The sequence below is a fragment of the Mus musculus genome, chromosome X (assembly GCF_000001635.26).
Source record: "Mus musculus strain C57BL/6J chromosome X, GRCm38.p6 C57BL/6J".
Classification (NCBI taxonomy): domain Eukaryota; kingdom Metazoa; phylum Chordata; class Mammalia; order Rodentia; family Muridae; genus Mus; species Mus musculus.
In genome coordinates, this window is record NC_000086.7 from 161,716,458 (window position 1) to 161,744,150 (window position 27,693).

Below are 27,693 nucleotides of genomic sequence, written 5' to 3' on the forward strand. Positions count from 1 at the left end.
AATGATATTCTGTTTCTGGACTAATTTTGTCTTTGCTAATGTCCTGCCTTGGGAGTGCCATCTCTGACCTAGACCGCAATCCCCTGAGGCATATTAGGGAGGGTGGTAGCTGTTCCTTCTGAATGCTCCCATTTCTATCAACCACTTTCCCTTTCAGGGCTGTTCTTTTTTGCTTTTAGTCCTAAGGTCTAGAATGGTCTCCAGACTCCTGGAAGCAGCAAGGTCCCCACACCTCTGGGCCTTCCCAACCCGAGAGCACGCGGACAGACACAGACACACACGCATGCACGCGCGCGCATACACACACACACACACACACACACACACACACACACACACAGAGAGAGAGAGAGAGAGAGAGAGAGAGAGAGAGAGAGAGAGAGAGAGCTTGCCTCCAGCTCCCTAGCCTTCTGTCACCCCGCACCGCCCACAACCACGCCCTCCCCGTGGGCGAGATCACCTGTCCCTCCTCTGCCACCGCCTCCTCGGGTACCCTTTCGCACCCCCTCCTGCTCCCCTTCCTCCGCCACCTCCCCCAAGCCCTCCCCTTCCCCGCCTCCTCCCACCCCTTGGTGTATATAGTAAAGGCCAGGCGCTGCACGCAGACACACACTCTCCCGGACACAGGCAAACACGCACACACACACAACCGGCAGTGGCGGTAGCGACAGCGGCTTGGTGACAGCAGCGACAGGGGCTCCCATCCGCTGTGCACCCCCTTCAGGCGCCCAGCGGCGAGGCCAGACCCAGAGAGTTCCCACACTAGCGTCCACCCCGTGGCTTCCTGGAGGCGGCGGCCCGGATCCCGAGGTAGCGGCTGCGGGCACCCTAGTGCTGGTCGGGGTCACTCCCGCCCTCCCCAGGCGGACCTGCCACCGGGACGCAGGGGGCGCGCCGGGCTGGGCGCGCCTGGCGGGGCCGGGCACCCGGGGAGGGGCCTGCCTGCTCCTGGGGGCAGGACGGCGCCCAGAGGCCAGGGCCAGCGGGGAGGGCCGGGCGGGGGCGGGGACGCGGGCCGAGGCTACCACTTGTGCGGCTCGCCCAGGCCAGGCTCCCGCTGGCGGGCGCTACGCACTGGCCGGCCCGGCCGGGGACAGTCGGGAAGGCGGCGCCAGGCGGTGGGGCGGGGGCCCTGAAGTGGGTTTTGGGCCGCCACCCGCTCTGGCACTGGGCATAGAGGGCGGCACGCAGTGCACTCCGTGCCCGGGCACCGCACCGGGCTTGTCTCGGTATCTGCCATTCTGCCCCAGCCTGGAAAACCAGGCGCCTTCCAGGCCCTTCGAAAGATGGATTCTGTTGACGTATCTGGCGGCCCTGGCGAGAGGGGTGGAAAGTTGGGTTTTGCCAGATCGTGCTGGGATCTTCTTTGTGCCGCTGAGCAAGTCCCGCATCCCGCTGGAGCAGGGTGAGTGCCTGTCGGCGCCCTGGGAGCCCCGGTGCCCCACAGTGCCCAGACACGGGGTGGCTACACCAGCCCCGGCTTTCTGCCATGTTAGGCACCAAGCAGCGTTCTGGCTGCATTTTTTTTTTTTTTTTGTATGCGTGCATTTCAGTGGCGCCTTTTGCTGCGAAGGGAGTTATTGCTTTCCTGCGCGTTGGCTCCCCCAACCCCAACCCCCGGGGTTGGGGCTTGCTCTGTGTGTTTGTTGTTTGCCATTTAAACCCCTACTATTGTTCAGGATAAGCTCCGCCTGGGTGGGGAAATGGCATCCCACCACAGTTGTTGGCGAGGGGTCGAAATCTTGCCAAACAGCTGCTGCTTTGTGTTTCCCTATCCGAAGTCCGCGGAGTGGGTTTGGGGCAGGATGGATGGTGGAGAGACAGATAGGGCATGAAGGGAGACCGTGGCTTTGCGAAGACTGACTTGTCACCCACCCCATGGTGCTCAGTCAGCCTCTCTTCTGACTGACAAACTTTTATAAATATTTCTCTTTTAGAAGAGAGAAGCCTAATGAATTTAGCCGTTTTTTTAAAGGCGGCAATCCAGCTTTAACAATGGTTTGGGAACTTAATCAATGAGAAAGGGAGGGGAGGAAAAGAAGGCGCTGGCACCAAAGCGGGGAATGTGGCTGCTTCTTACAGAGTCAGGTAAAAGGGGGCCAGGGCTGGGCAGGGCAGGGCACAGCGCCTGGGTGGCCACATTCCTAAAACTATCAGTTGTTCTTACCTGTATCCGCTGGTACCACCCACGCTTGTGCCCTCACCTCTGGGCTGCCCGGTCCTGGCAATGGGCTTGAGAGGCGGCTTGCAGCAGGGAGAGGGCCAGCCTCCCTCATCTGGCGTTTTTTAAGGATGTGTAAATATTTTGCTGAGGATAAGTGACATCAACAGAATGATATTCCACAGAGCCCGGGTGTGCAGCAATGATAAATAGATACAGCCAAACAAAGTTTTGATAACCGCATATTCTCATGGCTCGCTCTGTTTCGTTTGGTCTTTGTTTTTGTTGGTTTAGCATTATCTCGCATCCTCTGGTGTGATCCCTTTATTTAGCCAATTCTTGGAAGCTTCTCCTTAGAACACAGAGAAAAGCAGCCAGCAGGGAGAAAACAATTCTTAGCCTCTCCTGCACCAGGCAGATTTTTCTTTGCTTTCCCAGGATCTCTTTCCCACCGTTTTCTAGCTGTCTTCCCTTCTCTCCTTTAGAGTCATCACAATTGCGTGCTGGTAGACCAAGGGACTTCAGCTAACTTTGAAAGCGTGTTGTGGCAGAGCCTTTGTTACAGTGGTATACCAGGGGACAGTAGAGAGGCTAGTGGGGAGGTAGCACCTCCCTAGGGTAGCACTATGCACCCATACCTTGATTTTTCTGCATATTTTTTCCCAGAAGAGAAATATGGGGAGCTGTGCTAGTTTCAGAAGCAAGGATAAGTTCGAAGGCACAGAATCATAAGCCGTTAGCCTGGTAACTTCCCAGTTTCTCTGGCCCTTAGGAGCTCAGTGAAGCTATACCCCAAGTTTAGACAGCCCCATACCCTCCCCACAGACACACTGTATTCTGAAAATGGCTATTCCCTTCTCAGCCTGACAGATGCCCACTGAGTGCATGCATGCCCAAGGTGGCTATGGCCCTTTGAGTCAAGCCACACTGAAACTTGTGGGCCAGGAAGCTGTTGACTGTTTTGGCACCAACTCAGAGGATCATTCAGCTTATCCAAGGAGGCTCCTTTATTATTCAAAGAAACCAAGACCACATGCAGGGAGGTTTGGCCCCAGGAAAACCTGCTCATCCCAGGAGTAAAAGAGAAAACAGTTTCCCGGGTGGTGTCCACTGCTTGCTTGAGAGCAGGTTGACAGGTGGGCACTTCCGTCTAGAAGTATAAAGCCAACTACAGCATCTTTTATCCAGAAAACAAACAAGCAAACAAAAGAGCAGAAAAAAAAGAAAGAAAGAGAAAGAAGAAAAAAAACAAATAAAAACAAACAACATAAGTTTGGGGGTATGTGAGCAAATGTAGCCTGAAGGCTCCAGTGTCAGCAGCCAGAAGAGTCTAGTTCCAATGACCCAGGAACTGGGAGACCCTTGACCCAGAATGGAGCTATTCTGTATATACAGACAGCCACACACAGGGTGTGCTCAGAAGCCACAGGAAGCAAATTGCAAGTGTCTGTTCTCTGGCTCCTCCTCTGACCTTAGATTAGTGGGGAGGAGGGAAGTAGAGAGAAATAAATCGGAAAGGAAGCTAACATTTGTTCTTGTCCTGTCTGCCAGACACTGAATCTGTGGCAAACCTTCTCTGTGACCCTGTGACCCCAGCGAAGCATTATTTAACAGATAATTCTCAGAGAAACTGTCAGCCCTGATCTGATTCCAGTGTTTGGTGTTTATGATTTAAACAGCAATATGTCTCTCTGCCCCTGCTCAAAGCCCCTTATTTATTTCTCCCAAAGGCCAGAGTCCTCAACCCATACCTCTTTCATAAAATATAGTACCTAAATTAGTGTGGTGTCTGTGAGTGTGTAGGTGGGTGACCCTCCAGTGGAGGCCCCCTCTTCACCTCTCTTGTGCACATGTGCCCAGTGGAGCCAAACCAGTTCCTAATTCAGGTGGTGCCCTTTTGTTTAAGAACCCACAAAGCCTACTATTATTAGCTAAATGAAAGTTGAGTGACCAAATGATGGAGTCGATGGAGTGAACAGTTGCAGAGAGGGAGCCATAAATCATTGTCAAGGGAGACACAGCAAGAGAGATCCAGGGGTTTGTATGTTTGATGGGGACTCATAGCTTTTGGTGTCATGCTCCTGTTGGAGCCCCATTCTGACAAACCCAGGTTTAATCCTTACAGCACTTATGTGAGACTGTGCGAACAGATAATTAATTTCATTGTACAGGTAAGGGACCTGAGATGTTTGAGGTACACGGTGAGACCAAATGGTAGGTGAGTTTTAATGCTTTGTTATTTCTCAAATACTAAATAAATATGAGGAGGGGGTTTGCTATGCAATTCCTTGGACCTCCTTCCAACCAGACGACAGCCTCTAGACCTTAGCAATTCCAGAACCACCAAAGAGTCAGGATTTGAATGCATAAAATGAGGGGCTTTGGACTGCTGCCTCTCTGATCAGAATGTGAGGAGTACCTCAGAGAATGAGGCTCTCTATGAGGGGAAAGATGGCTAATTGCTCTTTTCCCATGCATAAAAGCCTGTGTGGGCTTCTGAATTAGGCTTGATTTGGGGATCAGAGTGCCATCCTTGCTGTAGAGTTGGAAGCTCTTTGTCTTTGGAGAATGCCTCTGATTGCTACGTCTCCCTCCCACCAGATCATCTGCCTGGGCACCCATCATCCCATTCGTTTTCGTTCTGCACTCATGGCCTCTCTTCTGTGACTCACAATTTGTCTACTGCTCTCCTCTGTCTTCTGATGGCAGCTGGTGAGAAGGCCATTTTGGCAGCCACGTTAGTCCTTCTGGATGTCACACATGACCCTCCTCTTTCTTGCCAAGAACACACAAAAACACATATGCATGCACAGGCACAGGCATAGACACAGGCACATGTAATTTGATCATGTTTCTGTTTCTGTATCTGATTCACCAAATTAGATTGCTAACGCACAATTGTTATTGGAAGATGTGCTTGGCTTTGGTGATTTTCTATCACAGCCCCTGCCTTGAACAAATCAGAACAGTTAAGGTGGAGGTAGCTCAACCAGCAGCTGCCTAGAGCAATACTGGTTGTACTTAGTGGTTTCCCCACATCTGTGGGACTGCAGCTGAGATATATGCTTGATCTGTTTTAGTTTGTTTGGGCTACTGTTACCAAACTGGCTAAACTACATGTCTTTGAGCAATGGAAATTTATCACAGTTCCAGAGACTGTGAGATCCAGGATCAGTTTGCTATCAAACTCAGCATCTGGTGAAGGCCTTTAAAATTCATAGACAGTGACTTCTCACTGTTCTCTCCCGTGGTAAAAGGCCCAAGTAAATTCTCTGGACATTTCTGTTTCTGTTGCTGTCTGTCTGTCTGTCTGTCTGTCTGTCTGTCTGTCTGTCATCTCTGGAGCGAGAGACTGAATATCAGGGCCTTGTGCATATGAGGGAACTGTTCTACCACTGATGTACCTCTCTTCGCCTCTGAGGTCCCTTTATAAAGGCACTAATTCCCGTTGATGAGGGTTCCGCTCTCATGACCTAATCATTTCTTGGATGTCCCCACCTCTTAATGCCATTACCTAGTGAATTAAGATTTTAACAAATGAATTTTAGGGGTGGCACATCAATCTTCAGATCATGCAGCTTTACTGGGCATTTCTTAAATGCCCATTGGAATCTCCACTGGGCTTCCAGAACATCCCAGTCTTCATAGTTTCCATTTCTATTGTTATCATCAGCTTTAAGAATTCCAAACATATGAGAATTTCAGAGCACACCTTTTCCATGCCTGTCACCCTCCCCTCCCCACAGCTTTTCAGCCTTTCAGCTCAGCACTAATAGAATTTCTTAATGGTCATATTCTATATGAGTACTGTAGCATGCAAAAGCCATTGGTCCAATGGCTATGGAATGCTTGAGAGGCAGCTTGTCCCAAATTAGGTATGCTGTAAGTGCAATCTATCACTGGATTTCTGAGAGTACAAAAAGAATGCAAAATAGTTCATCTGGTGTTTGAAATATTGTGATGTGGTGAAATTATATTTTGGATATATTGGTCAAGAGACATAGGATTAAAATTAATATTGCTTGTTTCTTTTAATTTTGAATGCGACTACTAGCATATTCTAGAGTGCTCATCTATTTCTGTCAGACACCAGTGCCCTGGAGCATACTACCCACCAATGTTGTGATGTCATGGTACCTGCAAATATGCTAGAGAGTGGGGAGTTAAATACCTCTGTCTCTATGACAGATGGGAGGTCTTGTGCTGACTCAGTATGCACAATGGCTGACATTAGAAGATCGTGATTTTTCAGTAACTAAGGAGCCATTTGGGGAGTTCCCCACCAGGCATGCCTGTGATTCTGTTCTGAGAATCGTCATGGACTGCAAAAACCCACTGCAGAATTCAAGGCAGGGTAGGAGCCTAAAGGTTAGACTACTAGCTTGAACAAAATGGCTTCTTCCTTTTCTTTTGCTCTTGCTTCTCCAGAACACCCAGCCTATGCGCGCATTCTTTGGAGAATTAACTCCTGCCTAGACCGCTGACTTCTTTCACACCTGCCCTAGTAACAGCTTAAAGTCTTTCTCAGGGCTTTGTGCTTGGAGAAGAATGTGCCAAGTAGATAGGCTCATGCTAAGAGTGGGTTGTTTTGAGCTGGGGCCATCCTTAAAGAAGAAAAGAAGATTCACACTCAGTCATTTTCTGACAGCTTCATGTGAGCAACAACAAAGATACAGTTTCTGTAAGGAACACAGAGTGATGTCAAAGAAACCCAATATCGCTCGCCCTGATGATACCACAAATAAGGCTACCTGAGGAAACCCTGAGAGTGGGAGAAGGGGTTTCAGCTGGCACTGTGGGATCATCTCAGCCATGCCCATGCATTCCTGGGCCCTTCCCCGGGTGCTAGGCAAGGCTTGAATAGATGGGAGAGGGATGGAAGAATGAACTTGGGACCCTGGTGATTTATAGGTCGGGCGCCTGTGGCTCTGGCTCCTGAGGGCGCTGCCCCCGCAGGGAACCCTTGGCTGACCTCCTCAGGCTCCTCGGAAGGAGCTGCTTTTGTTTCCCATGGCAGAAGCAGACTGTTTACTGGAGCGCAGGAAGAATCCGACATTCTGGCGAAAAATAATTCATTAACAGCCAGGGTATTACCAGTTCCCTGGAAAAGCTTCTCCAGCTGCACTAGAGCAACTGTTCTTTTTCAGCAACAGAGCAAGCCTTGCTGGCAGCCAAGACTGGGTGTGTTGGGGGCGGGTTTTTTTTGTTGCTGTTGTTGTGAATATTATTTTTGCCTTTGTATGTATGGCCACTTTTGCCGTATAATTCTAAGAAAGAAACAGAGGTCTGGGAGAGTCCAAATGACGCATGTGTCAGGCTGCCTATCTTCACAGATTCAATCCAACAAATCTAAGCTGACTTGAAGAGCATAGGCTCACTCCCCTCCCCCACAATCTTTCCCCACTTCCCAAGCTGGGGGTACCGCAGATCCACATAGAATGTTCCACCACCACCACCACCACCACCACCACAACCACAACAACAACAATAACAAAAATCCAAAAATCCCAGGGAATCACGGCATTTGCTCTTACAATTCTTTGAAAACAAATTGACTGAAAGATCCTCTTCCCACCTTCCCAGCACCACATACACCAGGCAGAACTCTCTATCTTGGCTCTGTGGAATTATTTTGTGTGTAATTCACCATCCCAGTTTTGAGGGCCTTTGGACAGCCAGGCAGGCATAACCAAAAGAATGGGCTGCGTGTTCTGTTCACTAAAGAATGACCGAATCTATATGAAGAAAATGAAATGATTCCAGAAGCTTATTATATTCCTCAAAAAAAAAATCTGCTTTTAGGGAAGGGTTTTGTCTATTTGTTTGTTTTTGATGCTCATGCTCAGAAGGGTATACCCAGCTAGCAAAAAATAAAAAGGGGAGAGAGAGAGAGAGAGAGAGAGAGAAAGAGAGAGAGAGAGAGAGAGAGAGAGAGAGAGAGAGAGAGAATGGCATTTTCTTGTTTTAAACAAAACAACCCCAATTGCAGTTTAAGTGAGACACAATATATTGATTTTGGTTTTACGTGGAACATAACTAGACAGTCATTTTATTTTATGAGATATTAATTTCCATCTGTTTAGACTGGTGAAATAGGTATTTTAAATACCCCCATTGTCCTGGCATTTCTTTACTGTTCCAAGATACTGGCTAAGAATCTTTTTTATGTATGTGGAACACATGTAAAAACAAGCCTTAAATTTGGAAGAAAGTAAATTATTTCCCTTTTGTTGACTGCCAAGATTATGCGTATTAAAGGCTATGTATCTTTGGCTTTATCCAGAGTAGTATTTTCTCCACATTGGTCCTATTGACATTTGGGTGGAGGCCAGTCTTTGTTGTGGGAGACTGTTCTGGGTACTCTAGGATGTTCAGAAATCTTCCTGGTATCTATTCACTGAAGAGCAGTAACATCACCATTCCCTATCCTGAACTCTGTCAATAAGACCCATTTGTGACAAAATCACCACAGGTGAGAAACACTGGCATAGAGCAAAATTTAATAAGTAATTTGTGGTTTTCAGACAATTCAATTTGTTTTTTGGAAAATTTTCAATTTGCAATGTCCCTCCTCTGAATTCTATATATACAATTCATTATGGGGGGGTGATTAATTAGCAGTTTGAAGTGGGTCATGTGTTCGATTTTAATTGTGGAAGGATCTATAAGATTTCTAAGCATTGAGGATTTTTTCTAACTTTTTTAGGCAGGCAATTGAGTAAGCCATAGGTGAGTGGAGGGCATGTTGTGGGAGCTTGCAGCTTCCCTGAGTAAGAGAACAGGATTATTCTCTCTTAATTCTTTTTATACACACCTGCTTCCAGGTATGACATCAAAGCCACTAGACATTTTCTTGCACTGCCTCCTCCTCAGCTGTTCTTCCTGTAGCAGCTTTATTTCAGAGCCAATGGATTTAGCCCTTTAGCCGATTTAGGAGCTCTGTGCTCTTAACAGGCACATCTCAGACTGCTACATCCCTTTTGCTCACCACTACATTCTGTGCTTCTGGTACTCTTGAGAACAAAAGCCAGTGGTGGGAAGGTGAAACATATTCAGCAATTACGGTGTAGGCTATCCCACCCCTCACATGGTTATTTCTGGTCAGCAACACCTCCAGTTGGGAAACTCTTCCAGGAAAAAGATGCCAGCAGAGGTCCTTTGGATAGCAGGAAAACATGACAAATTATCATCAAGACAATCTCTGAGCCATATTTTTTAAGGACTAGATATAGGAGTCATGCATGTTCCAGAAAAGCATTATGTGGGTAATTCATGTCTTGCCCATATGTTGAAAGGGAAAGATGAAATTGTGGATCCTTCTGAATACAAGGAAAACCTTCCCAGCTTACCCTGGCTATACCAGTCTCACAGAGTGGAAAGAGTGCACAGGGGTGCTTGTAGAGAGGCAGGTGTTCAGACAGGAAATCATTTGGGGATGGTGCATTTTGTAGCCACTCCTATTAGGCTTAGCTTTTCCACATAGTATCATATGTGGCATTCAGAAAGTCATATACAGAGGAACTCCCTGGTAGGCTTAGCTGGTACATGAAGATGGAAAGATGCGTGTTCAGTGACTTGCCAAGGCCACATTCCTTGGTGAGTTCTAGCCTTGATTAAAGAGTAGACGAGTCTTCCCTATTGCTGAAAGGGAAAAAGCAATAAGCTTGCAGTAATCCACACTATGCTGGACCCAGGTAGATAAATCATTGATTTGCAGCAGGAGACACTTGATCATTCTGAGTTACCAGTACCTTACAGATCAGGGTGATGGTTGCAACTCTGAAAGAGGAAGCAGGATCATAAATCTGGGCTTTAGAGGCTGGTGGCATAGCGTAGAGGCCACTGGGGCCACTGGTGTGTGCTGCAGAAGCAAACAGACAGGTCTGAGTGGTATGTTGTTCCTCAAAATAATGGCAATGAAAATGGCTGTGAAAAACATTTATACCCTTGTCATAAAAATGCAAACAGTCTTCCTGCTCTAGGAAAAGGGTAAATAAACTCTATTGCAGCTGGATTAAGCAGAAACAGATTTGAAAATAGCGTGGTTTTTTTTCTTTCTTTTTCTGAGACACTTATTTATAGCAGGTTGGGCAAAGGCTGTCACTATCTTTTGTGACTCCGGAAGAGTGTTTTCCAGATGGTCCTTGATGTTTTTCTCTTTATTAAGCTTAGCTGAACACGCCTCACTTGTGAGGTTTCTATGAAGGGTCATAGAAACCTGTGCTATTATTTTTATTCAGATCACGGTAGCCATTGATTGGCTAACAAATCAATGGATAGGAAATGGCTGAACCTGTGCTGATAAATTTCCTTGTGTATTTTATAAATAAGACAAGTGTCAAGGAAGCACAGAGTGAGGGTGCTCATTTTACTTTACATATATCAGGGCTTTGAAGAATATACAAGGCTATGTTTCCTATACATTTTGCAATTATTTCTTCTAATACAATGCTCTCCTCTTTGCTAAAACTCAGCATCATGGCTGTTTTCCTTTCCAACATCTAAAAAATTCATGGATACATTTCAGATTGAACAATTAGCTCTGGCTGCAATTTCTCTTCATGTAAAACAAACTTCATAACTCTTCACACTGAATATGAAATTATTAAATGTGAAAATACCAGCATGAGATCATTTGTCTTAAGATCTTTTGTGGTATATCACTTGCAAGGTTTTGTTTGTTTTGCTTTGTTTTGTTGTTTGCTGTTTTTTAAGAAATGAAAGAAGATTCTTCTTTGTTCTTGCAGATGGGACAAACCCACTCCAGGTCCTCCAGCTTGGTGGACACTTTTTGTAACTTGAGTAGCTGGATGTTAGGTCAGTAGGGCTGTCCTCGGAGTCTGTCCATTTTTTCTTAGTGTTAAATTCTCTTATGATGGATCAAGATAGCCAATGACATTTAGGTTTTAATATCTCTAGGTAACAGAATTAAAAGTTGTCTAATTCTTCTGTTCTCTCTCTCTCTCTCTCTCTCTCTCTCTCTCTCTCTCTCTCTCTGTGTGTGTGTGTGTGTGTGTGTGTGTGTGTGTGTGTGCGCGCGCGCACGTGCATCTACCTGTGTGTAGGAGTGGCCATTTGAATGCACACATGCTTTGCTTGTGTATTATTGCTCTTACATGTGTGTATATGGAGGCCAGAAGACACCTGGGCTATTGTTCCTCAGGTACCATCCACCTTGGTATTTAAGACATACTCTCTTACTGACTTGCACTAACCAAGCAAGCTAGGCTAGCTGTACAGAGAGCCTTAAGGGATGCCTCCCCACCCACACCCACCCCCATATACCCCCACTTCACCTCCCCATGCTCTGATTCTTTAGAATGTGACTTCTGGGGATCTCACTGAAGTCCTTGTGCTCAGGTACTTTAATGAGCTCTCTCTCCAGCATGGATTCTGAATTTAAAAATAGTCATATTTTATTTTTAGTTATAAGTATGTGTGTGGATATGTGCATGTAAGTGAGTTTGCCCACAGAAACTAGGGGCATCAGATCCCCCCTGGATCTAGAATTACAAGCAGAGTGAACTACCCAATATGGGTGCTGGGAACCAAATTCTGGCCCTCTGCAAGTCTTGACCACTGAATCTCTCAAGCCACCATCCTCCTTATAAGAACATGTTGCTTATCCATAATATTAAGTAGTCTGTACTTATCTCCAAGGATCCAGTATATCAGGAAGGGTAGCCTTTGTTAAACTTCCTAAACAGGGAATGAAAAAGAAAGTCAAATAAACCACGAGCAAGGGTCTTGAGACTGCTACTGCAAGTCCATTACTCAACTCTCCTGCTCTCTGACCATAGAGAGCCGGTTCTGCATCAAACCCATGTAAAAGAAGGAGTTTCTTCTTCAGAAGAATTCGAGGGAAAACTTGGCCCATTGCACACGGATATTTGAGCATTCACCTTTCACCTTTATCTTTGGTTTCTAAATGCCAGAATTGCTGCCAGTCCCCATGGGTTTAAATGTCCTTTGCCTTCTCTTCAGCTCTGCCTACCATTGCTATGAATAAAAACTTCAAAAGCATGCCCACCCCACGCCTGGCCCTATCCTCTGTCCTGCTCTAACTGATTCGTGCTTGCTCTCTTAACTGCCGTTCCATGGAACTGTGCCAGCTTCCTTTTGCTAAAGGGCTTCTCAGGTAGCGTCATCATAGCAGAAGGATTTGTTCTCAGGGAGTTAAAATAAGGCATTATGCACAAAGCCTCCCTCATCATTTTCCTAACCCCTTCTCCTAGATTCCTGGCTGGCCTGCAGTCAGGTGTCCTAAGAGGTTATCTTCACATTGTACAACCGGTCTGAGCTGGGTTATATTTAGCACATATGCAAGTCAGCGTGGAAATGAACAACAAGAAGGTCTCAAGAATTCTTGAGCATTTCTAGGTGGAAAACCCATGAAGTATTAAGTATAATGTCATTGCATTGGCCATTCCAGGCATTGTGGAGTTTAGTGACAAAGAAAGACAGAAAGATTGACAGACACAGAGAAAGGGAACAAGGAGATGGAGACGGGGGAGGAAGAAATAGAAAGGAGGAGGAAGGAAAAAGAAAAGCCCCTCACCAAATGAGGCTTTCTGGCTTCAAGACGACTAACTGCACATGACCCATTCCTCTCAGTCAAGACGCCACCTCTTGGACCTGCTAGCAAGAAATAAATACTGCTTTAGCATAGCACTCTTCCCTTGTCCTGTCAAAAACGGATGCTTACACAAGCTCTGACATCAGTGCTAGAAGCGCTGAAGCTAAAGCCCATCTTAAGCAGTGTAGCTTGTCCATTACATTCGGAAATAACTCCAATGATTACTCAGAAAATCATAATAACAGCAGTGTTCCCTGTCACCTACCAAATTCCTGCTTGGGGGAGAGGGAGTGCTACCTGGCGATTTCCATGTCATTTCATTTCTGCAAGGTAAATATCTGAAGCCCCATTTCACAGAGGAGTGCTCAGGGGTTCGGAGAGGATTAGTAATTGGCACAAGATCAAACTACCCACACACCTTAGAGCTTGGATCTTAGACATATGCTCAGTAGAGCTCTCCCCAGTGATAGAAGGATGATGCACTGTTCGTTTTAGTAGCTGTTACCCAGGGACACTAGAAAGGTGGCTAATGTGAAGAAGGTCTGAAGTTTTAATTATGCTCACCTCATGTGGCTAGGCACAACTGCACTGGAGAGTGCAGTACTGCAAGGTACTGATTTCATGGCCATAAGCTACCTCTCTGCTCTCTGCCTTATGTGCCCTGTTGACTCTTCCTCCCTCCTGATCCAGAACAATTTATCCTTTCCTGGGAGCTCAGTGTGTTCTAATGTGCTTTTGAATCGCCCCTACCCCACCTCCACCCCATCCCCACCCCATGCTGCAGACACCTTAGTCCCTGGCTCTGAGCAGCTGAGAGAAGCTTCCTTCCTGCTGTTGTGCTAGGGAGCTGACCCTTCATCCAGTCCCACCTTTGTTTGGGGAGCAGCTGGATTTAATGCTGAATCTGACAACTGTTCTAGAAAGTACTGGCTTTACTCTGGGCAGTTGGGGTTGGGGTGGGGGGTGCATGTTGTGGAAAGCCAGGAGCAGGATGGAGGAAGAGACAAGGTCTCTAGGAATGATCTGAGCACCCTGGTGAGTGAGAGCATACCCTGCCAGAGTGAACCATTTGCTGTCCCATCTGCTGCTGTCTGTGATCAAATGGGGACAGAAGACTTAGCTAGGAAAGGAGATGAGTGAAGCCAGTGAGACAGATAACAAAACTGAGTTCTTCTCCCTTTTCCCTTAATACTTCCCCCAGTGAAAGTCTGTTCATTTTGGAGGGCAAAAGCTACAAGCCCCAGGCCTGAAAAGGCAGATGTGGCCTATGTTGATTCTTGATCAACAACATTTTGAATAGTGTTGGTTTGAACACTATTAAGGCTTCTCTTGTTTAAAAGGCAACAGGTGGAAAAAAAGCTACAGTTTCTTATGAAAGTAAAGACTAAGGCATGTTTCTTTGGAATGATGTGGTAATGTGGAATCATCTTCATAAGTATGTACAAATATGCTTTAGTTTTTATTGTTTTTCCAAGAGAATCTATGCCTGGTTTCTTTCCTCTCTGTGTCTTGCCCACTGTTTTCTCCTTTCTTTTTGATTTTGGTTGTGTTTTGAGAGCAAGAATCATGTGTCATTCCTGTGGCTTGGTCTCATCCCAGTGTTCATTCTCTCGAGCCAGGCAGCACTTCCTAAAGCCCGTTTCAATCATGATCTCCAACAATCCCATGTTTCCTGGCTCCTGACCCATAGCATCTAGATGCAGACAGTAAGTTCTCAAGGCCTCCTTTCCATTGTCATAGGGTGTCTGCCCCTGCTAATTGAAGGGAAAATGTGAGAGTCGTGTGCTTTTGTGTCAGTCCATCTTCCCACCTTTTCATTCCATGCTGCCTCGCCATAAATGGGCCAAGCCATTGAATCAAGTGCATTGCTTCCCTCTTTCTTTCTATGGTGGGCCAGGCTTAATGCTTTATCCTCTTCTTTACCCCTTTCCAACACTACTGATGCTGGAGGTGAAGGACTGACTGCTCATTCTCTAAATCTAAGGGGAGTTGAAAGCTCCTGGCCAGAATCTAATATATATGCTTCTATTGAAATGACATATCACCTGTGAGAAACATATATATTTGTGGATAAGAAAATCAAGGTGGCCCAAGAGTAGGCTTAGAAAAGGTGGTCACATGCAGATCAAATAGTTCTTGTTCTTATTGATCAAGGACTTAGACCTAATTCTGAGCAGTATCAAGGAGGCCATTGACACTATCTAACTTATGTATTTGATCTTTCTTGTGGTAGGGAATGAACCAAAGTGAAAAGCTGGTGAAGGAGTGTGTGTGTGTGTGTGTATGTGTGTGTGTGGGGGGGGCAAACAGGCCCCATTTCTGTGATCCAAGAAGGGAGACAAGTAATAATAGAAGCAATATAATAACCCAACATTAGGTAGGGTGAGAGTTGAATCCAGAAAAAAATTAATAAGCTATGTCTGGGACTTGGGAATGGCTGGCAGCTAGAGTACACTCTCAGCATCATGACTCCTATCTTGTAGGCCCTATGGTGGGCCAGAGACTCAGTAGGGAGAGAGTGTGTACCTTCTCTGTGCAGTCAGGAGTAATGGAAGCCTAGTCTTAGGTTATTAGTTATAAAATCTTGGGATGACCCATGTCATCTTTTGAACCCCTAGTTCTAAATAAACTTTCATAAAAAAATGAATGGATCAGAAGATTAAAAATACTCTGGGTCATAACCAAATTGGACAGACACGGGCATACCCAAGAGCACCAGTCCTTGGCAGCCTCAAATAGACTTTAAAAATACATACATTTTTCAGTAGGTCAGCTTCTTTAAACATGCAGGCATGTAAATGATCTTGCTGGTTCAGGCTTTGAACAGAGCCGGCTAATAAAAGAGAGTTGGCTGGTGGCCTACCACTAGCATGAGTGGCCATCTGTCTGATTTTTTTCCCCCTCTGATTAAGAAAGGTTCCTAGGACATGAGACTTTCAGTTTCAAAATCCAGACAGTCCCAAGGAAACCAGGAGGAGCAGCTCAGCATTCCTAGAAAAGACTCATTGTTATAGGGCCACCGAAAACCTGGATCATCCAGCAGACCTCCATCTCTAAAGTGACTGTAGTTCTCCATTACTCATAACTCTTACCAAACCACACTACAATTCTGAAGTTCGCAGAAGCTTCCCTTCCCCACCTCCATCACAACTATTTCTCTTGCAAAAATGAACCTCAGGAAATAAACAGAAACCATGTTGAAAATGGTAGGGCGAGGAGAACACTTGAAACAGGGAATTAATGAAAGGGATTCTTCTCCTTTGAGGCCTGGTATAAGCCTTCAACTACATTCAGAACAGAGGGAAAAATATGAGAAGAAAGAAGTATCATACGTGAGTAAAATTGTGTGTGTGTGTGTGTGTGTGTGTGTGTGTGTGTATCAGTTAGACATCAGAAAAAAAAGTAAAATTAAAAATACATCAGAGGGAGACAACGTACTCATCTTAAAATACGAGTTCATTCTTCTGGTGACCTCGGAACCCTCCACAGCAGGAATGAATGGGGCAGACACTCTAGAATCAATCAGTTCAGAGGAGTACAAAGGAGAAAATAGGACTAGGAGCAGAAAAAGGGAAGAATGAGATCCCCCCCCGCCCCCCCCACACATGCCTCAGGGAGCAAATGGATAACAAAAGCCCCAGTGGGAATTGAGTCTGTGGAAAGACACAATCTTTTAGGGCACTACAGTGTCCTACTATGATCCTGTGGGTAACCATGAGCTTTTCCATTTATCTCTGTCCTTCCTTCTGGACCACTGTGGGAGGAATGGACAAATAGCCTGCAGGGCAAATAGCCTACAGTATATTCTTCCCCAGGAATAAAGGGCACAGTGAGTGAAACCTTAGTACCATCAGCATTTTACAAAGGTTTTCTAAGTTCGGATATGATTTCAAGAGGTCAAATTTTTTAAGTAGTAGGATAGCACAGCTCACTCCTCTCTGGCTATCGAGATGGGCAAAGCCCTCACCATGATCCATTTTTTTTTGTCTAAAATCATGAAAGATACATACAGGGACAAAGCCACATATTACCAAGTCTACAGCTTGAAGAAGTTCCACACACAGCACACCAGTGTCACCAGCACCCCAATGGAGACAAAGGCTGCCCCAGACTCCAGCATTCCCTCGTTCCCTCTTCACCGCCCTTGTCAACAGTAGCTTAGATTGGCTATGTTGAACACAAGAAGTTGTTTGATTGTTGGGATATGTTGTGCTTTTGAGTCCTGGCTTTCCTGGAACTCACTACGTAGCTCAGGCCGGTCTCAGACTTCCACAGTTCTCTTGCCTTGGTACCTTTGGTGCTGGATTTACCAGCATGAACAACCACACCCAGCTGAGAATTTTCACATTGTAATTTGTGGCAGGAGTTATAGCGGAAAGCAAAGGCCTTATGATTTCTTCAAAGAGGTGGAGACGAAAGACATTTCGCAATGCTTTATTTTCTGGGGCTGCTCGATTTAAGGCTATTAAGCTAGAAGTTTCCAAACTGGGCTCTTGCTGGTCTAGAATTTGAGGGTGACTGGTCTGTAATGCCTGGGATTACAGCCAGGCTGTAAGCTAGTCACCTGCTCTTGGCAGCACCTCTGTCACAGGCTTTCTTTATCCGCCTTATCAAAGCCACTGTCAAATCTTTCAGAGCCACATGGCTGGAAGCACTGAGTGCAGGACAACAAAGTGGCTGATGATAGCCCAAATGTATTGGCCATTTCAGAAACAAGGCCAGGCCCAAGCACTGAAATTTTCTATCCGATGTGAATAATTTTTCTCCAACTTCCAAATGAGATTATGATTGATTAATTTCCCATTCTCACAGTTCTCGTCATATTTCTCCATGTGCTTTCTGCTCCTTTTTCTTTTTGCTGCAGGAGGCAAACAGCACGGAGGCAGGAATAAAGCAATGGCACATACATCGTAATGCGTCTGGAGCAGCATCAGAAAAGGACGTATTTGTTCTCCTGGGCTATGGAGTGCCGAGTGATTGAGTGTGCGCCAAGCTGTCAGTTTTATGAAACAACCCTTGGCCCAGAGCTTTGCTCAGTCTGAGATGGAAAAGAAATAACTTTTAATAGAAAACTCATTGCTAAAATCTAAGATAAGATTTCAGAGTTACTTTCCTCCTAAGGATAAAATGAAATATCGAAGTAAGCATTGGATGGCAGAGAAAGGGGGGCAGGCTATTAGGGCACCTAATTTTTTCAGTTCTTGGTTAATACACTGCTAATAAAAATATTTAGACTTTTGTGATACATAATGCATTTTTATTCCTAGTGAGCCGGCCTGTTTGTATACACAGATGTTTCCTGTGGTCTCTCTATCATAGCTGCTATTGCCCTAAAACAATATTTCGAGCAGGAAACAGAATCATGTTAAGAACCTAGGCCCCTCACAGATCCCGTTAGTTTGAGTGAGGATATTTTCATTTCTAGGTATGATACTTAAGGAAATGGGGTGGGGAAATCTTTTATTCAAGAGCATGGAAGACACTTTAATAAAAAGCCAGTGCAAGCAATGCAGTGTAGGGAGACACTACGCAGTTCTTCCCTGGCCTTTGAGATTAAACCTGACTGATTCATCCAGGCTTGTTCATTGCTGAAGGGCTGCGTGGCTTTTCTGTCTCCTTTCTCACTTTGTCAAAGCCGCCATAAGTAACGCCTGCCCTTTCATCCTAACCCTCAGTGTGTGCACCTGGGTTTCAGAGCCTTTCCACAGCATTGTCCTCAGACAGCCGCGGCTTCCATTCTAGGACCAAGAACGCTGTGGCGACGCAGCTCACCAGCTCAGTTTCTTTGCTACTCTACCAAGGCCATGGAAATAAATTAGAATAACATGCACGGGCGGGTGTTCTAAGGAAGGAAAATGAGGTTTTACACATCAGCACTTCAAAAACAAATAGGTGACCCAGTCTTAATTGAAAAATGGCAGAGTGCCCTAATGAAAAGCCAGGCTTGGGATTCATTTCCTCGTATCTCCTCCTGCGGCTACCCCTGTGAGTGAATTCTGAAATGATCAGGCAGCATGTTCAAATAAGATATCATTCAGTGTGACTACAGAAGCGACACATCATCCTGTGCACAGTCTGACTTGCCAATGACTGCTTAAGTACCAGGAAAAGAAAGAATGGAACACAAGGAGGTCTCCTTTGTTTCTTTGCTGCTCTAGTCTCTTTAAACATTCAGTAATTTTTTACGATTATAACATTAAGGTATACTTAAAAATTAAATATAGAAAGATAATAGGAGGAGAATACCATTCATAAGTCCTGCCACCATAAGCCTCATAAGTCTCAATCAGTATTTTTGTTTTATGCCCTTGGAGTCTTCCTCTCTCCCTCCCTCCCTCCTTCCCTCCCTCCCTCCCTCCCTCCCTCCCTCCCTCCCTCCCTCCCTCTCTCCCACATAACCTTTACGTACTCCAAGAGTTTGAAAAGTATATCCTACAGCTTAAAGTCTCCTTGTAATTAAATTAACGTACTTCAAAATTCTGCTAACACCCATTCCTCATCATCAGCATGAAGAATGAAGCGGGACCTAGCCTATTGCCTCACCTGTATGAGCGAAATATTTAGCACGTGTACTCCCCCTCTTCTATTGGCAGCACCTCAATATTGTTGACTATCAAATCCCTCAGCACCTAGAACAAGCACCTGGCACCTAACAGTTTCTTAGTAAATACTGTTGAATTAATGAATGGATAATGCCAGTTTATCCTCACATTACTCTTAGGGTGTATGCCTTGTCTCCTGAGGCTGACATCTTCTCACCGTCCCTTACTACCTCTCCACAGTTGTAGCTGTCTCTTGACAGACTGGGTCTACTTACTCTTATTTCCCATGTCAGAGAGTAGTAAAAGGAGGCAAGGCCCAGTCTTTGGACGTAGACAGGTTGAATTCTCAGATCAGTACGTAAGGGAACAGTGTCTTTCTCTGGGCCTCAATGATGCCTCTATCCAACAGGCAGTGGCAATGCCTGCCTGGCAGGATGACTGACAAGTATGCACAATGCCTGGTTTACAGGGGGGGATCCAACAAACAAGGTGTGCCAGAGATCCCGGAGCATTGCCTTTCTCTCAACATGCCCACTCATTTAATCTAACAAACAGGATGATTTCTGGTGACTACCTTTGTGTTTCTATGACAAAGAAATCAGAGAAATAGAAACTAACTGAGGGCTCTTTCTAATTGTCTGCTTATTGGGCTCCTGCTGTGATTGCACATGCTTCCTCCACAGCAAGACATCAGCTACATTGCACCTCTGCGCTCCTATAGATGTTTCTCTCGCCAGTTAGAGTGTGCTTTCCATAGTGGTGTCTGCAGACTGGGACTCACTGTGCCTATTTCTGAAGAATTACTCAATGTATACTGGTCCAATAGGTATGAATGAATGAATGAATGAATGAATGAAATATATCATATTGTACACATCTTTCCCTGATATCAATTAACCATATGGACATTGTGGGATTTCCTAAGTTAAAAGAGGAGGAAGAAAAAGCAACCAAAGCTTAGAATCATATCTTGAGCACTTGAATCTACGATGGAAGCCTGTGAAATATAGACACAGAAGAATTGTTCCTGCTAAGTGCTGGCTTAAGGGGAAAAGTACTCCCTCTCAGTTTCGATGATCAAGTCCCTGGATTCGATGGATAGCTTGTAAAGTTTGTTTGAAGGAGATTTGGTAATGTGTGTGCAGTAGTTTCTTGTCTGCACTTTGAGCTTGAGTTATATGCATGCTGGCATCTCTTTCACACAAAATCTGATGAGCTGGCATTTATTTTTGACAGCATCTCAAATCTTGTGAAAGTCAGAGCTGGGGGATCCCAATATTTTTTAGGTTCATCTCAGATAGTGGCAGGACAACCTTGATAGTAAAGAGAGTCTTTAAAAGATGTTTTCTTAGAGTTCTTCTAGAATGATAATTTTTTTTAAATACCATAAAATATGAGTAAAGAATGAGCCAAACTTCTCAGAGCAATGGTCTCCTTAATAGTATCAGCTTTTCTAAGACTGGCCACAGATAAACACACAATCACTGAGATAGGTTTCCTTCCCTAATTCACAGTGGCAGTGATTGCTGGTCAGGTGCCAAAGCATATTTTGTACATCTCCCCTGAAACCCAGCTAGACTATGTTTCCCAGCCTCCTGTGTGGTTGCATGTATAATGTGTGCCTGAGTTCTGATCAAAAGAATGGAAATGGGGATAATATGTCACCTCTGGTTCAACTATAAATGCTTCCTAGGTTTCTTCCAAGCTCTTATCTGCTGATTGTCAGATATGGAAGAAAAAAAGTGTCAGAAATATCTTAGAAGCTAATTTCAAAGATGGTAGAGCCTTCTTTGCCTAGAGAGTGTCATTTCATGACATAAGTGCCTGATGTGGAATGCCCACACTGGACTATTACTAAGCATGAAATAAGCATCCATAAATGTTTTGATGTAATTTCCATTGCTAGTTTGGATCTATTTTTGAAACAGCTTGCCCTGTCTTAACTAAGTCTTTGTTGGGTTTCATTTAAAGTGACTGTTTTAAAGGCAAAGGCCTTTATCAGGAATTGTGTGTATGTATAGATTAAGAATTGTTACAGCAATAATAATCCTTTCCTAAGCTCTGCAAAGGTGCCTTCCCTCATTTTATAGCAGTTTCTGAGTGTAAAAGCATTGAGTCTTGCCCACTACAGTTGGCACAAAGAAGTGGCTATTGGATGAGGCATGTTAACAATGGAGGAAAAGAAAATACTTTGCCACATTACCATGGACCACAGCTACTAAATAGTAGTACTCACTGTTGAATCTTCTGCCTGGCTGCAGAGGACATTTGCCTCTGAGGATCAACAATCAATCAGACATTTAAAAATGAGTAGGAAGCCTTAGGATAAATGCCTTAGTTTCTCCCTTTCTCCTTCCCTTTCTCCATCCCTCCTTCCTTCTTTCCTTTCTTCCTTTCTCTCTTCTTCCCTCACTCACTCCTTTCCTTCTTTGCTTCATTGAGATGGGAATCTTATGCAGCCTAGGCTATCCTCAAATTCACTATGTAACCAAGACTGATTTTGTGCTCCAAAACCTCTCACCTCCACCTCCCAAGTGATGAAAATTGTACATGTATGACATAACGCTAAGCTCTTCTCCTTCACTCTTTGAAAGAGAATCTCATCAAGATTTCCAGGCTAGCCTGGAACTCAGTGATCATCCTGACTTGCCAATTTGAATGCTGGAACTACAGACATAGGCCAGCAACCTTGGCATTTATCTTATATTTCTGATCGGAAAGTAAAATTTTTTTTTGCTTTACATAATCTCCTTGGACATTTTTCTACGTTAAGACTAACCGATCTGTGTCATGTTTGCTATGACTGGGTAATAGTCTGTGTAATAACTGTGATGATGAGTATATCTTGATTGACATTTAGGTTGTTTCCAATTCTCCTAACTTAAAAAAAAAGCTGTGACAATCACATTTGTACATATACCTTTGGAATAGATTCTTTAAAAGAGAAGTTTGTGTGTTCTAGTTTGGTTTCTGTTGCTGTGACAAATCATCTGACTAAAAACAACTTGGAGGAGGCTAACAGGTACAGTCCATCATAGAGGGCTGCCAAGGCAGGAACTCGGGGCAGGAGCTTAAAGCAATAACCATGGAGGAATGCTTACTTGCTTGATCCCCAAAGCTTGCTCAGCTACTTTTCTTAGCCCCAATGGAACTACCCATAGTAGGTTGGACCCTCCTACACCAATTACCAATTAAGATGTCCTATTGACATGCTCATTGGCCTGTCTGATCAAGGCAATTCTTCAGTTGAGGCTTCCTGTTCCCAAGTCTGTCAAGTTAATGATAAAACTAATTAGGACATTGTACGTACTCTGAGAGATGTTTCACTACCCTCAATGTGTGGGAGGATAACGAGAATATCAACAGTTGTGGAAATTGAATCAATGGATTTAGTTTTTCAAGACACAGTAACTAAGAACACTGGAAGAAAGGGTGTCCAGAATATTTGAAGGCTGCAACTGTGCACCAAGCCCATGGCATAGGATAACAGTGAGGAGGCACTGACATTGCAAAGGGAGAAAATAGCACCTTCCAGATATAGGTTGGCTTTTCTGCATACTTCTATGAATCAGGCACCATTGTCTGGAAGGTCAGAACTGATCTGGGTACACGGATGTGAAGTAAGGTTTGTACTAGCCTGTAGGATGAAGAGAAAGGGAGGAGAGTGTCTAGGCTGGCTGTCACTGCAAGATTCCTGTTGAAGCTGAAGCTGAGGGTTGCAGGACACTCATTCCTCGGAAGGAGGCATAAACCTGATGAGTCTGGACAGATTTCATGGTTGGTTGGTAGCTCCAGGCAGATGGCTTTATGTGTCCAACTGTGTGTGCTCTGAGCTGTCTCTGTCCACCAGGATTATTCCAGGAACTATGATGATGGTGATGATAATGATGATGACAGGGGTCATGGTTGCAGAGAGAGGAAGGAGATGATTACCCAGACAATGCTGTGACAGCTCAAAGTGGACCCTGGGAGGAGCAGGGCTTGCCTCTGCTATGTGTAAGAGTGTGTGTGTGTGTGTGTGTGTGTGTGTGTGTGTGTGTGTGTGTGTGCAAGGCCATGTGCAAGGTCTATACATCCAAATGTTCTATGTTCTGTGTATGTAATGTGTACAGTGGCTGTATGTGCCCATTTAAGGTGTGCTGCTGTTGTAGAATGAAGAGTGAGTATCTGTAGCATTATACACTAGTGTGGAACATTGGGTAGAGTGTCTGTAGATGGAATGATGTGTGAATGTATATATGTTTTTAAAGGGGAGTAGATTAAATCTTGAATGCCACTTGTGGTGCCTATCAAATACATGTTCATTTTGAAGATCTTTCTTCTGCTTTTATTGTTGCCTGTTGCAAAATAATGCTACCTTCACCCTAGAGAATCATTTGAGTTAGGTTCTACCTCAGAAGGCCGAGGTCTAGTGAAGAGATTAATTTTTCTACTGGCCACAGTTAGAGAGCAGATCAGAGCATCCTCTGGAGTGGCCTGATTTTTACCTGATCATTCTTTTAACATATTATCCCATTTTATTTTCTTAGGAGATGTTTTTAACTAATGTATTTAACTAATATAGTGAGGTAGAGCTTGGTGGTAATCTACTCCAGGCCTGTACACATGCTAGGCAAGTATTCTATGACTCGAGTATACAAACATTAAGAAGTGAGGGTTGTGAGTGCATGCATTTTCACTCATCTAACCACCCCCAAATCAAAATATTCTCATTCCAGAACACCCCAAAGCTTTCCTGAACCTCACTGTAACCAAGATCTTGTGAAAGCCAATGTTTTTCTGACCTCTGTCTCCCTGGATTAATTTTGTCTCTTCTATATTTTTATATAAATGGAATCATGAGATATGCAGCCTTTGTAACTGGCTGTTTCCACTTAGATAATGCATGGGAATGTGTGTTGCTTGTGTTCAGGGTTTCTTCCTTTTTATTACTGCATGGTGTTTTATTATATGGCTGCATCACAGTTTGTTTATCCATTCTCCCACTGATGGACATCTGGGTGCTTTCCAGTTTGGGGCGATTGGAAATAAAGCTGCTATGGTTATTCCTGAACATGCCTTTTGGTGGCCATATGTAGAGCTGTCTTAATGTTGCCTGTGATAGCATTTGACAAATACAGAGCTTGTGAAAAATAACCTCTTGCCAAAAATCAAACAGCAACAACAACAAAACCCCTGAATACCCCAGCAGGCTTCCCAGAAAGAAAGTCTTGAAAGTGACTACTTATCTCCCTTGGGAGACAAAACATTGCACGGGGAATGATGACAGCCTCTTTGGGATATAGAGCTCTTCTGCAAAGTAGACATCATTTCTTGAGGTTTCAGTATATAGTGGAACCACTATATACTGTGATTAATTACTCCTTGGGTGTACACGGGGGTCTTTAAAAGAGCCAGTGGTTGCTTCCGATTCCATGGGTTGTGATTTGAGTGTTGATGCCAATGTTTGCTTATTGGATATTGGGTGCTTTTGTAGCTCTACTCTATGACTTTGGGAATGGCCCTGAGGCACGCTTGGTCCATGTATGAGGCAATCAAGATCCCTGGTAGCTTATGACCCCAGGAGTAGCCCTTACCCAATGCTGGAATGGAATTATAAGACCAATGCCCCAGATTCTTGAATCTCAGATCAGAGAAGCCTGGCAATCCAGTGACCTGGAGCCTCACTGCCTCTAGCAGTTAGCTACTCATTGACACAACTAGGCTAGGCTATTTTCCTTTCCTGGCTTGGGTCCCTACTACCCACAGGCACTTCTGGAAAGTCTACCCTAGATACATTTGGATCTTAGAGTCAGCATTTCATTTGGTGGGGGGCCAGGGGATTCCTCCCAAGTACAACTACACTGCATCTCCAAGAAGAGATGCTCTCTAGCATTATAGCAGTTTGGCTTGGGAAGTCTGAAAATTCCATGGTATCCTTTGCATCATCTACTCTGGGGTTAAGTCACCTCCAGGTATCTTTGGTGTAGAGAAGTTTGTAATTAGTGGCCTGCCCACGGGAGGCCAATAATAAATAGTATTTAATTTTCAAGCTACAATGAAGGCAGACAGGTTTGGTCCCACTGCTCCATGTCACTGTCACTATCAATACTGTGCACAATGGATGCAGGACCACAGAAAAGTAGAGGGAAATGGAATCACTTAAGACATGGGGGATTAGGAAGGGATAGGAGGAGTGGGGGTTGGGTATAGGTATTGCTACTTAAGAGGATTCTAAACCTAGCTAAAATACCTTATAAAGCAAGGACAAAAAACTGTATCTCTACCATGAGACACATTTCCTTAGAAAAATGAACCAAACACAGCCAAATAAATACTTCTGATTTCTTGAAGGCAGAAATCTTTGTCCCTTCCCTGTCTCCTTCTCTTCCTCTTTCTGTCCCTCTGTCCTTCCCTTTCTCCCTTCTTTTTTTCCTTCCCACCTTCTGTCTTTCTCTAGTTTCTTTTGTGAGACAGGTTATAATATAATCTAGAATGGCCTGTAACTCACTTTGTTCTATGGAGACAAGGGTGCCCTCAAACTTCTAATGTTTCCTGTCTCTACTTCCCAAGTTCTGGGATTGAGAGCCAACCTTAGAACAGAAGACTCTAGAATGTTTGATTTTTCTCTTTCATTTTTCCAAGATACAATTATAACATATATATATATATATATATATATATATATATATATATATAAACATTTTGAGGAGAAAAATCATAATAATGCATAAAGCAAGTTGTCTGATTCCTTTTAAATCTTTCCTTGAAGGAAGACTTTTTTCACATAATTTAATAAAGGGCCCGGAGGAGGACAGTGGGGCTGAGGGACGAGGGATATAGTTTGCCACAACATTCCAGTGATTGGAGTATGAGTTCATGGTTCTGCAGGGTAAAGCACATGGGCCTATCTCAGTGTGGGACTGGGACAGTGGAGGCCTACAGCGTTTGCAGAGTGCAAGATGTCAAAGTGCACATATGGAGTTTGCTTTGTACACACTCAGGGCACAGCTGGATCAAGAGACCGATACGAGAATGGATCTGAGAGCAAAGATAAACCTGTTTCAAGGCTTTCATTTGCCTGGTGTTCTCATCATCTGGGGCAAACTTGGAAGCACACAAGCTGTTTAAATGATATTCTATTCACCTTTCCCCAGTGGCTGTAATTGCCTGGTCTGATCCAGCACAACACCACACACATGTTCTAATCTTTTTTGTTTTTTCTGTTTCACTGATTACAGAATTAGAAGCATCCGCGGTCTGATAAAAATAGGTCACGGGAGTTCCTGACTCTGCTATGCTGCTAATAGATTTCTGAATGGCAGTGCAGGGGTGCCTGAATGTGACATTTGAGCAGAAGCACAATGGCTGATCGCTCACTGATGATTTTGTGCTTGAGTCATCCTTTTCTGCAACTTTCACATGTGTTGGGGGAGGACACCCTGATTCCAGGGGCTGGGAAAAAATGAATGAGAAGATGTTGAGCTGTTCATCGGAAAGCAAGTGAGTGCTTTTCTGGGGCTTTGTCTCTCTAGCGCCCTCTTCCTGTGGTGTGCACCATTCTGCCACTCACCTTTTCCTCAGTGCTCTCTGCACTGGGCTTCTTCCACCACAAGCACTTTTTTCCAGGCCTACTGCCCAATGAACTGCCAGGGCACATGGGATCATTTCCTTTCACATCCCATCCACCACCACCAGGCCATCACATAGGATCTCTTATTTTCCCCCATTGTATGGTGCAGTGTATCTCCTTGCTTTGTCTTCTAAACCTCTCTTCCTTGCTCTTTTTGTGTCTTACTCTCTTTCCACATTACTCTAGTTTTAGGCTACCGTTGTCCTCACACTGCATAGAAAGTGAAACCATACTGGTTTATAATGAAATGATTGAACCTTTAGGTTTTCCCCAGGACAAAAAGGAAGTAGAGTCAGGCGATAAAGTCCTAGACGTTGTCAAAGTCACCATATGGGTATTGGTCTTGCTAGTAATTACTTATATAGAATATCTGTAGTTAGCTCTCTTACTTGCTGTCTCCTCACCTTCGTAAAAACACAATTTTGCTTAAACCACTTCTTTCTTTTAGCTCCACAAATGGTGATCAGAATCATGTCTGACCCAAACCTATTGCTCATGTGTGCTCATGTTTAATTTGAAACCTGCCAACAATAATTACTCCAGTGTCTTACTCAGTGCTGCTCTGCCATTGGGTGTACTGGGATCCTAGAGGAAGGAAAGGAATAAATCAACATAAAATGATGTAATAAAATCTTCTTAAATAACAACCAGGTAGTAAATTAACATATACATGACCTTTGAAATGAGCATGTACAGGGAAGTTGAATCCAGCAAATATCTGGCTGAGTGCCTGCCCTTGACTAATAGGCTGAAAGATACAGCTGCTAGAAAGATATTTGAAATTTGACTTTTATAAACACTC

The 27,693-nt window shown here is 44.5% G+C and overlaps 1 protein-coding gene across 2 annotated transcripts in view; it reads left to right on the forward strand.

Annotated features, from left to right (window-relative positions):
- Positions 1 to 578: 578 nt before the first annotated feature.
- Rai2 (retinoic acid induced 2) overlaps positions 579 to 27,693 on the forward strand; it is a 62,459-nt gene continuing 35,344 nt past the window's right edge. The window contains exon 1 of one of the 2 annotated variants that reach the window (NM_001103367.1): positions 579 to 810. The gene's annotated coding sequence lies outside the window, so the exon portion shown is untranslated. Of the gene's footprint in view, positions 811 to 1,095; positions 1,406 to 27,693 lie in introns of those variants that run through there. The other variant, NM_198409.3, reaches the window with a different exon arrangement.